General features: G+C 40.0%; 1 protein-coding gene and 1 long non-coding RNA gene across 2 annotated transcripts in view; both read left to right on the plus strand.

Moving 5' to 3' along the window:
• The window catches only part of LOC136319150 (uncharacterized), a 348,276-nt gene that overhangs the window by 104,927 nt on the left and 229,602 nt on the right, over positions 1 to 13,747 (plus strand). The gene's annotated exons all lie outside the window — the stretch shown is intronic.
• Positions 4,462 to 13,747, plus strand: part of LOC136324695 (uncharacterized) — an 87,298-nt gene continuing 78,012 nt past the window's right edge. The window contains exons 1-2 of the long non-coding RNA XR_010729130.1: positions 4,462 to 4,654; positions 5,425 to 5,598. This is a non-coding gene — a long non-coding RNA (uncharacterized lncRNA). The remainder of the gene's footprint in view (positions 4,655 to 5,424; positions 5,599 to 13,747) is intronic.

Here is a 13,747-nt window from a genome sequence, read left to right on the forward strand (position 1 = left end):
TGACTTTAACCGCGTGGTGCACGCTCCCTTTAAGGAGGCAAAGGAGGACATCCAGGGGTGGAATGTCCAGGGGAACCCCAGGTGTGACGCCTGGTCTCTCAGCTCCTCCTGCTCCCCCGTGTGTCCCTCCCACTGGGGCCCCTTTTTCCTCCTGACCCCACAGTCCCTCCTGACGTCACTCCTGACCTTTCCTGCTTAGAGCCATGGTGAACACTGTCTAGTGTCCCATGACTCATAAATGAAACCCCTGGGTCATTGTCCTTCTGTCACATCCGCTTGACAAAACTCCAACCACAGATCAATCTAATGATCTGTTTCTCAGACCAGTGCTCGTCGTGCTGTAACGGTCCCTCCTGTGAGAAGACGGGCTCTCTGCACATGCGCAGTCCCTGTTACGGCGTGGACACCGCCCTCTGCCTCCTCCCGTCCTCTCCAGCCATGTGCACGTCCTCACTTGGCTGTCACATCTATTAACAATGTCATTGTCTTTCCACTGCCAACCCTGCTTTCCCCTTTTCTCAGTGTGGCTGTGCTGTCCTGTCCTCTTCAGTTCTAGACTCCATCAGTTACTCTCTCAAACTTTGTGTTAGATTTTTCCCATTAATCTTAATTTTTTTGCCCTGGCCAGTTGGCTCATAGGTAGAACACCAGCCCAGCATGTGGAAATCCCCAGTTCGATTGCCGGTCAGGGCACACAGAAGAGCAACCACCTGCTGCTTCACCCCTCCACTTTCTCCCTCTCTTTCTGTTTCTCTGTCTTTCTCTTCTCCTCCTGCAGCCATGGCTCTATTGGCTTAAGCGAGGTGGCCCTGGGCACTGAGGATGGCTCCCGGGCCTCCACCTCAACTGCTAAAATGACTTCAATTGCAAGAAAGCAAGAGCCTCAGATGGACAGAGCATCGCCCTCTGCTTCTCACTAAAAAATTTTTTAATTAAATTAATTTAAATTTTTCAAAATATTTCCAATATTAAAATAAAACTATATAATTTATCACTTCTATTCTTCTATATACGCCTCTAACTCTCTTTTTATAACCAAACTTTTTTAACAGTTACATAGTCAATTTCTATTTCCCTTTCCCTTTCCTCTTCATTATACACTATGATACAGGTTGAATTGTACTCCCCTGTTTCCAACTCACAGTCCCTATGTTGAACTCGTACTTCCAGTGTTCAGAATGTGACCTTGTTTAATTTTCTATAAAGAGCACTTATTGCACCATGGGGGCCTTCACCTCATGAGCTGATCTAACCCTGACATCTCCCAGATGCTCCTCTGACAATCACCATGTTTGCTCTCCGTCTATGAGTTTTGTAGAAATTTATTTCTTTTTGCTTAATTCCTTCAGCTTTTTCACTCAGTCCTCCACTCACCCACCTCCACTCTGACACCTGTCTGCCTGCCCTCTGTACCTGTGAGTCTGCTTATATTCTGTTTGTTAGTTTACTTTGTTCATTAGTTTCCACATACAAGTGAAATCTATGGTACTAATCTTTCTCTGACTGGCTTATATCACTTGCATATTACTGTCCAATACATTCATCACCCAGTAATTACACTGCTGGGAATATATCAAAATTACCTGAAACACTAACTCAAAATATATCGACAACCCTATGTTTACTGCAGCATGATTTACAATAGTCAAGCTATGGAAGCAGCCCAAGCACATTTCAGTCAATGAGCAGATAAAAGAGCTGAGGGGCATTTACACAGGGGACTACTACACAACTGTGAAAAAAGAAGAAGAAGGAAGTCTACCTTATGGAACAACATAAATGGTCCTGTTGAATTCTTTTCTAAGTTGAATGTGGTGGGTGACATCAGGATAACACTATTCATCCAACAACTTGAAAAATAAAGATATTTAAAAAAGAATTGTATATCTTTTTTAAAAAGTCAAAAGGCTGAGACAGTGATACTGACTGATGAACTAGATGAGGTGACACAAACCATCTCCAATCCCCCTCATCTCCACATTTGCTCATCAGTTTTTAATTGGGAGATAGCAAAACATATATTCATGTAGAGAGGAGAGCAGAGAGTGAGGGTGGAAGGTGCAGGAGAAAATGTGTCACCTGAGGTGACTGTGCTGAGGAGGAACAGAGTGAGGTGGGCGCCCAGTCCTGAGGACAGCAGGAGAGACGGCAGGGAGGAGAAGACCTCACAGCAGAAGACCACTGTCAAATCCATGGATAAGAGGATCGGCTACAGCTGTGAGTTGACTAAGTTAATCTGCATAAGGACTGATCTGGTGGAGAGTGAATAATTCCTGAGGACAAGCCCTGAAAAGCAGGGCGGGACACCCCGAGAGCAGAGGGAGAGGGAACTGTGGGCTCCAGAGAAGGAGGACGAGTCTGAGTGTCGAGGAGGATGAAAGAGTGTGAGAAGCTGTGTTATCTGTGCAGGAAAATCACAGAAATGGTCCCAGCTGCTTGTTGCCTCTCAGTAAATCAGTGATCTGGGTTTCTCACCACTGGGACTTTTTGAGAAGGGAGCCCACATGCTGCCGTGTCCCTTGATGTTTGTGTCTAATTATCACAACCTCACACTGAGCCCAGAGTCACCCCTTATCAACTAGTTATTAACAAAGTCCATCACCAGCCTTACAAATCTCCCTGCAGAAATGACCTCCCAGCATTCTGTCTGCTCTCCCCAGACACTCCCTCTTCAGTCTTTCTGAAAGTCCCTCTGACCTGCCTGGTCACTTGTCAGATTCTTCTCAACTCTCCTTCTCTCTAACTGTGCTTGTTTGCCATCTTTGCCATGATTTTAGCTCTGAAATATCCCAATATCTTATCTTTAATTTAATAAAACTTAAAATTTTTCTCATTTCTCAACACTAAAACACATTAAAAATGTCTAAATCAAAATACTTTCCCAGCAATAAAAACGATATCTCTGACTTCTCAGCCCCGTGGACCATGTAACAAAGGTTAACCAATGTACACCGATATCTTTACTAAGAGGTTGGTTGTGGAATTTATTGCTGTGATCACTCTTTTCCAGGCAATAAAAACATCTGCGTGACCTTCTCACATTATCTGAAACTGTGTGTTCAAAGATCAACGATATACCAAGGAGGGAGTGAAGAGAGAGAGAATGACAGAGAGATAGGCTCCTTATTATTCTCAGCAGATCATTCACAGAGAGAAAATGGAGACAGAAAAATTAGCAAACTTTAGGAAAAGAAGATGTATGGATTCTTCTATGAGCATTACTTTGAAAATGTACATGAAAGTAGAGAGATAAACACAATACGTACAAAGAAAGATGAATATCATTTCATTCATCTGCTAATTTGTTCTAAATGCATTGACTATGTTTTTACCATTTCACACGGTGTGAACAGTGTAAACTTCACATTTACAAGAAGCATGGTATTAGGGGATTAACAAATCATGACCCCAACCCTGTGATTTGATATGTGATTTAATTCTATTGTGGTAAATAGGATTTAAAAGAGCACAGTGTACCCTGGCCGGTTGGCTCAGTGGTGGAGCATCGGCCTGGTGTGCGGGAGTCCTGGGTTCGATTCCCGGCTAGGGCACACAGGAGAGGCACCCATCTGCTTCTCCACCCCTCCCCTTCTCCTTCCTCTCTGTCTCTCTCTTCCCCTCCCACAGCGAGGCTCCATTGGAGCAAAAGATGGCCCGGGCGCTGGGGATGGCTCCTTGGCCTGTGCCCCAGGCGCTAGAGTGGCTCTGGTCACGACATAGCGACGCCCCGGAGGGACAGAGCATCGCCCCCTGTTGGGCAGAACGTCACCCCCTTGAGGGCATGCCGGGTAGATCCCAGTCGGGTGCATGCGGGAGTCTGTCTGACTGTCTCTCCCCGTTTCCAGCTTCAGAAAAATACAAAAAAAAAAAAAATTCTTAGTAAATTCAGGTTATGATCCATAGGGTTTAGTGTATGTGCTAAGAGGTTAAACTGAGTAAAAGTCACATAACAACCAATGAAAGGTGGTGGCTCTGATCTCTGGCCCAGAGCCACTGAGAGAATTCTAACTCCGTGCTGTGGGCATCGAGTGCCCAGTGTCCTGAGAGCAGCCTCTTGAGACTGTGAGCATCTGCACCAGCTCTGTGCACAGACACTCTGAGCACCTGTGGGGCTGAGCTGTCAGAGGAAACAGCTCCCCTCAGCATCCTGGGTGCATTCTCCATAAACTGTACGATGAACAAGTCTAGATTGCAGAACATGGCAGAGGTAGTTTATACACACAGTCCTTACTCTGAACAAGATAAACACATACATCTGAGAATGTTTCCTGTAAATCCCTACTGTAGACAATAGTATTAAAAGAAACAAAAGCAGGTGGAGAGTCAGCCATTCTTAGGGGTGTGTGTGTGTGTGTGTGTGTGTTCACATGAGCACAGCACTAATATCTAGATCATACACGTGGCTTTATGGCCAGGTGAGGTCTCTATCACCGTCACAGGAATGAGGGAACAAAGTGCAGTCTGCAGTCCCCAGCTGCTCTCCACATCCGGGAGCTCCTCTCACATCCCTGCTGGGGCCGCGCAGGGAGGAGACCTCCGGGCCTCTGAGCGAAGCTTCTAGGCAGTGAGCTTTGTGTTTCAGAAGAGGCTTTACAGGAGAAAGGTGTCCTATGACCCTCAGAAACTGATACATTTCTGTTGATGACTCAGCCAGGTAAATCTAAACAGAAAGTTTTATTATAGTGAGGAAAAGCAGTGTGTGTGTGTGTGTGTGTGTGTGTGTGCAGAACCTAAGATGTCAACAGAAACAATGAAAAATTAACAGAAAAGGGTCTAAATTTAGCATATTTGACCTCCATAATTTGACTATAGTGTTCTAACTTCTTTCTCCCTTTAGAAAACCTTAAGGATTCTTCTAGAAAAGCTCTAATCCTCTCTGTCTTAAACACTAGACTATAATCTTAGTCTCTCTGGTTCTGAAATCGTGTCTGGCTGGATCGCTATAGGTTCTGGGTCCCCTCTCTGTCCTGTATCATCCCGGGTCCCCTCAGTTCTCTCCCCATCAGTGGTTTCACTTTCTGTCGGGTAAGAACACTCTCACTCTCTTTCCCCTGCGCCCCCTTCTGGAATGCAATCACTCACTCAATTCCCATCAGGAATTCACTCAGGCAAACCATCTAAAGATCCAGAATCTTCCTTACACTTTTCAGCTTCTCACACTGCCCTCAGGAAGGAACTTGGGGATGAGAGCAGGCCTGTGACAGACAGGGCATCCTCTACTTCCCAGGGAGCTGCTGCCAGGGGAGGTGACCTTGGTCAAAGCCCATCCCTGACCCCGGAGAGAGGCTTCGCCCATCCTAAACCTGTCCTCAGTTCCCCACCGTGGGCCACGCCCAGACGCCAGTCTCCCCTGCATCCTAGAAAGTGATGGAGGTCACTTCTCCTGAGGAAACTGATCTGAGTCTTGATTCTGTTTGCTTGCAGGAAGAAAATGAAAGAAAAACTGTTTTAATCTACAGAGGAATCAACAAAAAAGTCTTTGTGTTTCCATTTTTGCATTATAACTACTATTTCACCAAAGAACACTTCAGCTGCACTTCTAATCATGGAACAGACACCTTCAAATAATCGAGACTCTTAAGGAGCCCAAAGAAAATGGTGAGTTTAAACGTGAGTGAAGTGATGGGCTAGATATTTCGGGCACTGAACGTCTGAATAGAATCAAGAAGACTTTCTCACCGAGTTTTCCAGTGTGTCTGTAAAGAAAGTAGTTTCCACAGAAGGGCTCTCATAATCTCCTTCAAACATCCCATCACTCAGTGTTCACAGCAAACCCGTGTTAACCCTGGGAATCAGCATTGGTGAGCACACGAAGTGATAGTCGTCAGAATTTGCCAAGGTACCAAACTCCAATTCAGGAAAATTGTTTAAATAAATGAAAGATACTTAGTTTGTGGAAAAGAAGCCTTTGTAATATGTGCGGATTATTTTAATTTTAAATACATAACAGTCTATCAATTTTGATGAGCTGTTTAACTGAGTTGATTAATTAGGCAGAATTAGAACTAATCTGTATGAACTGTAAACAAGTCAAATGTGAAAGGTCCTTTTTATGGTTGTGACAAAGATGCAAGATTAGCCTACAGTGACACACCCACAATGGAGAGTGTTCCCTCACCCACTGGGGACACTGGCACAGGAATGATCACTTGTGGACAGAGCAGCTGAAGAGATGCTGGGACCAGACCAGTGGTGGGAATCTGGCGTTAGGGTCATGACTTCCTGCCCCTCTCACTGCCCAGGATAATACTTCTTGGAATAAATGTGCATTCCCGTTCACCCAGCACGACCTCCCTTCAGTTTACTGCTTTCAGAAATGGGAGCCATCCTGCCCTCACCTGGTCTCCTGCTGGTTTCCACACACAAAAGAAAATATAATGTAGAAATTCAAGATTCAATATCCTCCGTTTCTAATGACAATTCCAACTATACTCAGCCTGGACTAATAAATTCAGCTTCATTTACTGATATTCAGTTATACTCTTGAACATCCCACCTGGTATAGATCTCTTCAGTGTACAGAGCCGGTTCCATGGGACTAGCCAACAGAAACAGTGTGAACGGATGGGGCGTTTACTGTCACTCCCCTGTCACCGTCGTGAACCTGACCTTTCATAAATAAATACATTTGATATAACGTTCTAGGTGGTCTCTGACACTTTTGCAACATCTTCCTTTTACCTAGTCACTTGAAAATATGTCAATTATTTTTTTCTTTTTTCTCAAAATAAAAAAGAATGATCTCTTAACTATTTTTCTGTTTTGCTTAGTTTCCTTATTATTCTTTCTCATTATCTTCATCATACTAATTGATTTTGAATTGGTCATTTTCAACTGATCTTAATTTTCAGTGTTTATTTCTATTATATTTTCAAAAGATTTCTATTTTCTTTCAAAAGAACTTAAGAAAATAATGGTAACTTTTCTCAGACTGACACTCCTTTAGTAATATATTTCATAGAAAATATTTTTTTACCTCCTTGGCCACTTTACTCAGTGGTAAAGCGTTGGCCTGGTGTGTGGAAGTACCCGGTTCTATTCCCAGCCAGGGCACACAGGAGAAGCACCATCTGCTTCTCCACCCCTCCCCCTCTCCTTCCTCTCTGTCTCCCTCTTCCCCTCCCAAAGCTGAGGCTCCATGAGAGCAAAGTTGGCCTGGGTGCTTAGGATAGCTCCATGGCCTCTGCCTCCAGTTCCAATGGAGCAACACCCCAGATGGACAGAGCATCGCCCCCTGGTGGGCATGCCAGGTGGATCTCGGTTGGGCGCATGGGGGAGTCTGTCTGACTGCCTCCCCACTTCTCACTTCAGGAAAATACAAAAACAAAAAAATAATACTTCTTTTCTTGACTGTTCTCTGTTGTTTAACTTATTACACATCCTATCTTGGCTTTTTGTTCATGAATTTTAAATATTACTATCCATTTTTATTTCTGCCTCATAGAATTCTCCCATGTTCATCTTACTTCTCATCCTCTACCTCTACCTTTCTCATTGCCCTTCCTTCATTTACTATATATTCTTAGGTTTCTTATTTCTTCCAGATGAGTCCTATAATTTCACTTAAATGTTGATGACATAAAGAGAATTGGGCTAAGAAAAATGTGTTTGTTTCCGTTCAAAAGATCTTCTAGAAAACTTCCTTTCACTTGGGTTCTCCAGCATGATCTCCAGATTGGAGCTCCCACTGTGCACATGATAATTTTCTAATTCTTTCTCCTTTCTTTTTTTTTTTTTTTTTTTTTTTTAGTGAAAGGAGGGGAGGCAGAGAGACAGACATCCACATGTACCCTAACACATATCCACCTGGCAAGACCACAAGGAGTGATACTCTGCCCATCTGGGACATTGCTCTATTGTTCAACAACTGAGGTGTTCTTGGCATGGGAGGTGGAGGCCATGGAGCCATTCTCAGGTCCCAGGGCCAACTCACTCTAATCAAGCCATGGCTGTGGGAGGTGAAGAGAGATAGAGAGAGGGAGAGGTATGATGAAGCTGATGAGCACTTCTCCTGTGTGCCCTAACCATGAACCAAACCCGGGACATCCACACACTGGACCTACACTTTACCACTGAGCCAACTGGCTAAGTCCAATATTCATATTCTTAAGGGAAGAGATCAGACATCAAATTATCTGATTTAAGCTCTTTCTTCTATAGAACTTTTAAACATACTAAACAGACCACAGTCAAGTATAATCTTCAGGCTTCCTATTCTACTTCCCTGAATCATATTCTCATGTGATACAAACTATATAAATAATTTTACATAACTGTACCTGGTTATTTTCTCTTTCCAACCATATTAATCATTCTTTCATTTGTATTAATTTAATATTAATTTATCAAAACGCTCTTCCTTTGGGATTTTTATTCATATGTTCTTCATTCAATTCAATCTCGTATCTCTAAGAGGTCAGGTACTATTCCAAGAGAAGTCTACACCACTACTTAGTACTGCACCCCAAAAGTTATTTAACATTTATATCCCCACATGTAACATGTTATTTTGAAAAATGTAATGATGATTTCAGAGGAATAGATTTTCAAGACATATTATTTTTCTTTTTAGAAATTAATTTTAACAGAGTGACACTGATCAATTAGAATACATAGATTCAGAGAAAACATCTCCAAATCATTTTGACATTTGATTATGTTGTATACCCATCACCCAAGTCAAATTTTCCTCCATCGCCGTTTATTTGTTTTTCTTTACGCCACTCCCTTCCCCTCCTCCTTCTCTTCCCTTCCACTCCCCCTGGTAACCATTACAGTCTTATCCATGTCCATGAGTCTTAATTTTGTGTCCCACCTATGTATGGAATCATATAGTTCCTAGTTTTTCTGATTTACTTATTTCACTCAGAATAATGTTATCAAGGTCCATCCATGTTGTCATAAATGATCCTATGTCATCATTTCTTATGGCTGAGTAGTATTCCATAGTATATATGTACCACTTCTTCCTTATCCAATCATCTATTGAAGGGCTTTTTGGTTGTTTCCATATCTTGACCACGATGAACAATGCTGCGATTAACGTGGGGATTCATGTGTTTTTACTTAATAATGTTTTTGAATTTGGGGGGTATATACCCAGTAGAGGGATTGCTGATTGATATGGTAGTTCTATTCTTAATTTTTTGAGGAAGCACCATACTTTCTTCCATAATGGTTGTACTACTTTACATTTCTACCAACAGTGAATGAGGGTTCCATTTTCTCCACAGCCTCTCCAACACTAGTTATTACCTGTCTTGTTGATACCAGCCAATCTAACAGGTGTAAGGTGGTATCTCATTGTAGTTTTGATTTGCATTTCTCTAAAACTTAGTGAAGATGAGCATCTTCTCATATATCTGTTGGCCATTTGCATTTCTTCCTGGGAGAAGTATCTGTTCATGTCCTCTTCCCACTATTTTATTGGATTGTTTGTCTGTTGTTGAGTTTTGTGAGTGTTTTGTACATTTTGGATATTAGTCCCTTATCTGAGCTGTTGTTGAAAATAGTTGACTATTTGTTTTGTTGTCAGTTTTCCTTGCTGTGCAAAAACTTCTTAGTCTGCTGTAGTCCCATTCATTTATCTTTGCCTTCACTTCCCTTGCCTTTGGAGTCAATTCATAAAATGTTCTCTATGGCCAAGGTCCATGAGTTTAGTACCTATATTTTCTTCTATGTATTTTATTGTTTCAGGTTTTATTTTTAGGTCTTTGATCCATTTAGAATTAATTTTGGTACAAGGAGACAAACCATAGTCGAGTTTCATTCTTTTCCACGTGGCTTTTCAGTTTTCCCAGCACCATTTATTGAAGAGGTTTTCTTTTCTCCATTGTGTATTTTGGGCTCCTTTATCAAAGGTGATTTGACCATATATAAGTGATTTTATTTCTGGTCTCTCTATTGGTTCCATTGGTCTGAGTGTCTATTTTTCTGCCAATACCATGCTGTTTGAATTGTCATGACTCTATAATATAATTGGAAGTCACGTATTATAATGCCCCCAGCTTAATTCTTTTTCATTAGAATTTCTTTGACTTTGGTTTTTTTTATTTTTTTTTATTTTTATAATTAATTTTAATGCAGTGACATTGATAAATCAGGGTCATGTGTTCAGAGAAAAAATCTTGACATTATTTTGACATTTGATTATGTTGTATAACCCTCAGCCAAAGTCAAATTGTCTCTGTCACCTTCTATCTGGTTTTCTTTGTGCCCCTTCCCTCCCCCCACCTCCTCTCTCTCCTTCCTAGCCCCTGCCCCCCCATTACCATCACATTCTTGTCCATGTCTCTGAGTTTCATTTTTATGTCTAATCTATGTATGGATTCATATAGTCTTAGTTTTCTCTGATTTATTATTTCACTCCGAATAATGATATTAAGGTCCATCCATGTTATTGTAAATGATCCGATGTCATCATTTCTTATGGCTGAGTAGTATTCCATAGTATGTGTGTGTGTGTGTGTGTGTGTGTGTATGTATATATATATATATATATATATATATAATGTATATATATAAAAGCTTTTTAATCCACTTGTCCACTGATGGACACTTGGACTGTTTCCAGATTTTCGCTATTGTGAACAATGCTGCCATAAAAATGGGGGTGCATTTCTACTTTTGGAACAGTTCTATCATGTTCTTAGGGTATATTCCTAAAAGTGGGATAGCTGGGTCAAAAAGCAGTTCGATTTTTAGTATCTGAGGAATCTCCATACTGTTTTCCACAGTGGCTGTAGCAGTCTGCATTCCCACCAGCAGTGTAGGAGGGTTCCCTTTTCTCCACAACCTCGCTAGCACTTATTCTGTGTTATTTTGTTGATGAGCGCCATTTTGACTGGTGTGAGGTGATATCAAATTGTGGTTTTAATTTGCATTTCACTAATGATTAGTGATTTTGAACATTTTTTCATATGATTATTGGCCATCTGTATGTCCTCTTTGGAAAAGTGTCTATTCATTTCTTAGCCCATTTTATGATTGGATTGTTTGTCTTCCTGGTGTTGAGAGTTACAAGTTCTTTATAAATTTTGGTTATTAACCCCTTATTAGACGTATTGTCGAATATGTTCTCCCATTGTGTAGTTTGTCTTTTTATCCTGTTCTTATTGTCTTTACCTGTGCAAAAGCTTTTTGGTTTGATATAGCCCCATTTGTTTATCTTGTCTTTTATATTGCCCGTGGAGATAAATCAGCAAATAAATTGCTGCGAGAGATGTCGGTGAGCATACTGCCTATGTTTTCTTCTAAGATGCTTATGGTTTCACTGCTTACATTTAAGTCTTTTATCCAGTTTGAGTTTATTTTTGTGAATGGTATAAGTTGGTGGTCTAGATTCATTTTTTTGCAGGTAGTTGTCCAATTTTCCCAATACCATTTATTAAAGAGACTGTCTTTACTCTATTGTATGCCTTTACCTCCTTTGTCAAATAGCAGTTGTCCATAGAGCTGTGGGTTTATTTCTGGGTTCTCTGTTCTGTTCCATTGATCTATATGACTGTTCTTATGCCAATACCAGGCTGTTTTGAGTACAATGGCCTTGTAGTATAACTTGATGTCAGGAAGTGTGATACTTCCCACTTTATTCTTCTTTTTTAAGATTGCTGAGGCTATTCGTGTTCTCTTTTGGTTCCATATAAATTTTTGGAATATCTGATCTATATCTTTAAAGTATGTCATTGGTATTTTAATTAGTATTGCATTGAATTTATAAATTGCTTTGGGTAATAAAGATATTTTAATGATGTTTATTCTTCCTAACCATGAGCATGGTATATGCTTCCACTTGTTTGTGTCTTCCTTGATTTCTTTTATCAATGTTTTATAATTTTCTGAGTATAAGTCTTTAGTCTCCTTGGTTAAATTTACTCCTAGGTACTTTATTTATTTGGTTGTAATAGTGAAGGGAATTGTTTCCTTAATTTCTCTTTCTGACTGTTCAGTGTTGGTGTATAAAAATGCCTCTGATTTCTGAGTATTAATTTTATATCCTGCAACTTTGCTGAATTCATTTATCAGGTCCAGTAGTTTTTTGACTGAGACTTTAGGGTTTTCTGTATACAATATCATATCATCTGCCCATAATGATAGTTTTACTTCTTCTTTTCCAACTTGAATGCCTTTTATTTCTTCTTCTTGTCTGATTGCTGTGGCTAGGACTTCCAGGACTATGTTGAATAAGAGTGGGGAAAGGCGCACCCCTGCCTTGTTCCTGATCTTAAAGGGCATTGCTTTAAATTTTTGCCCATTTAGTATGATGATGGCTGTGGGTTTGTCATAGATGCTTTTATCATCTTGAGGTATGTTCCCTGTATGTCCACTTAGCTGAGAATTTTGATTCATGAATGGATGCTGGATTTTATCAAATGCTTTTTCTGCATTTATTGAAATTGTCATGTGGTTTTTCTTCTTCCTTTTTTTTATATGATGAATCCCATTGATTGGTTTGCAACTATTGTACCAGCCTTGCCACCCCAGAATAAATCCCACTTGATCATGGTGTATGATTTTTTCCATATAATGTTGGATCTAGTTTGCTAATATTTTTTGAGGATTGTAGCATCTATATTCATCAGGGATACTGGCCTATAATTTTATTTCTTTGTGTTGGTTTTCCCTGGTTTTGGAATCAGAATTATGCTCGCCTCATAAAAGGAGCTTGGAAGTCTTCTTTCCTCCTGAATTTTTTGAAATAGCATGAGAAGGATAGGACTTAGTTTTTCTTTGAATATTTAGTAGAATTCACTTGTGAAGCCATCAGGCTCAGGACTTTTCTTTGTTGGAAGTTTTTTGATAACTGTTTCAATCTCATTTGGTAGAATCAGTCTGTTTAGGTTTTCTAATTCTTCCAGATTGATTTTTGGAAGATTATATGTTTCAAGGAATTTGTCCATTTTATCTAGGTTTTCTGGTTTTTTGGCATACAGTTCTTTATAGTATTTTCTTACTGTATTTTGTATTTCTCTTGTGTCAGTTGTTATTTCTCCACTCTCATTTCTAATTTTATTTGAGTCCTCTCTCTTTTTTTCTTGGTGAGTCTAGTTCAAGGTTCATTGATCTTGTTTACCTTTTCAAAGAACCAGCTCCTAGTTTCATTTATCCTCTGTATTGTTTCTTTAGCCTCTATGTCACTTATTTCTGCTCTGATCTTCATTATTTCCTTTCTTTTACTACATTCAGGCTTTACTTCCTGTTCTTTTAGATTCAGGGTTGTTTATTTGAGCTTTTTCTAATTTCTTAAAGTGTGCCTCTAGTGCTATGAACTTCCCTCTCAGTACTGCTTTTGCTGTGTCCCATAAATTTTGAGTTGATGTATGCTCATTATCATTCATTTCTAGGAATTTTTAATTTATTCTTTGATCTGATTGATAACCCATTCATTATTTAACAACATGCTATTTTGTTTCCCGGTGTTTGAGAATTTTTGAGCTTTTCTGTTATGGTTCATTTCTAGTTTCATGCCATTGTGATCAGAGAAAGAGCTTGATAATGTTTCAATCTTCTTAAATTTGTTGATATCACTTTTATGCCCTAACATGTGGTCTATCCTAAAGAATGTACCATAAGCACTTGAAAAGAATGTATATTCTGCTGCTTTAGGGTGAAAGGTTCTGAAGATATATGTATATATATTAAATCAAGTTGACCTAGTGTGTTCTTTAAGTCTTCTGTTTCTTTGTTAATTTTCTTTCTTGAGGATCTATCTAGTGATGTTAGTTGGGGTATTGAAATCCCTTAGTAT

Source organism: Saccopteryx bilineata, chromosome 1 (assembly GCF_036850765.1).
Source record: "Saccopteryx bilineata isolate mSacBil1 chromosome 1, mSacBil1_pri_phased_curated, whole genome shotgun sequence".
Taxonomy (NCBI): Eukaryota; Metazoa; Chordata; class Mammalia; order Chiroptera; family Emballonuridae; genus Saccopteryx; species Saccopteryx bilineata.